At 46.3% G+C, this 1,355-nt stretch overlaps 1 non-coding gene across 1 annotated transcript; it reads left to right on the forward strand.

The window, feature by feature from the left end:
• Nucleotides 1–109, forward strand: LOC112106524. Its single transcript, XR_002908109.1, has one exon. It is a non-coding gene; the product is annotated as a U6 spliceosomal RNA (small nuclear RNA).
• Nucleotides 110–1,355: the final 1,246 nt, after the last annotated feature.

Genomic DNA, 1,355 nt, shown 5'->3' on the forward strand with positions numbered 1-1,355 from the left:
CTGCCTCTACTCGGGCAGCACATATACTAAAATCGGAACGATACAGAGACGATGAGCATGGCCCCTGTGCAAGAATGGCGTGCAAATTCATGAAGCATTCCATATTTTTTATTGCTTCTGCCCCCATGCTATCTTTGCCTCTTTTTAAATTGAAGTAAATATAGGCGCTTTGGTGCCAGAGGTTCTCTTTGGAACCTACCGTGGGGCCTCGGTCTTGGCTATTCCTGTCTAGTCCATGCTCTACACCATCGGTTCTCAACCTATTTACCACTGTGGGCCACATATGCAGCTCTCTGTGTGTTATGTGAGCTGCAGCCACACAATATATATACTAGCTGTATAGCCCTGAGGATGTCACATGGGCCGCAGCTGTGTGCTTTTTGGGCCACGGGTTGAGAACCACTGCTCTACACTCTTTATCATAGTCAGAGGAAATGAACATGTATGGTAAGATTTTATGAAGTGGCCATGTGTCAGGGCACTACTCAGTCCCCAGTGAACTTCCCTTTCCTCTGGTGTGCAGGTGTTCAGAGGACGGCCTCTAAATTGATTGCTTGCAGAGGAGGGAGAAAAAGCTTTTGGGAAGACAGGGCTCCATAGCCTGGGTAATAGTACTTTGCTGACCCCCAAGCTGGGGAATTTTCTGTGAATTTATCTTGCTTTCTTGTTGTAATAATTTTCCCTTGAGGAAAGGACCTTGCTCCTGTGTAGCTACTGTTTTCTGATGAGTCATTCCATCAGAGTTCACCAAACTCATTTTCACTTGTGACCCAAACCCGAATTTGTACCAGCGTCTTCAGACAATAAACACTAGTGCATTAATTGCCTATACCTTCTGGCAGAGGCATAGCGAGCGCCCTCCGTACCCTCCGACCGGAGGGGGCCCCGCAAGGAAGGGGGCCCCTAAAAGTGGCAAAATAAATACCGCATTCCAGGATCTGCATTGTAAGGGGCCCGCCCGGACATATGTTCGGAGGGGGCCACTGTTCGGAGGGGGCCACATTCTTTGTTGCTACGGCCCGGCTTCTGGCTCCCTCATGTTGCTTTACTTTGAAATTCTGCCCATCTTGCAAGCATTGGGACTATAAAAGACATGGCATGTCAACTGCTACGGGCCGAGGAACTGCCATTTCAATGAAGCAAAATGTATTATGAATGCTCCTAAAACCAACAAGTGGATAACTTCAGAAGTTAAAAGAAAAACACTATTAATGCTGCTTCTCTTGAGAAACAAAAGCATTATGGAATCTCCCATATCAATTATTTTTGTATTGCTTAATATTGTATTGCCCTCCATACTGGCAGCCAACCTACATGATCTATATGCACTTACCCTTTTCCTTTCATCGCTTTCC

This window comes from Terrapene carolina, unplaced genomic scaffold (assembly GCF_002925995.2).
Source record: "Terrapene carolina triunguis isolate 2854851 unplaced genomic scaffold, T_m_triunguis-2.0 Scaffold132, whole genome shotgun sequence".
Lineage (NCBI taxonomy): Eukaryota > Metazoa > Chordata > Testudines > Emydidae > Terrapene > Terrapene triunguis.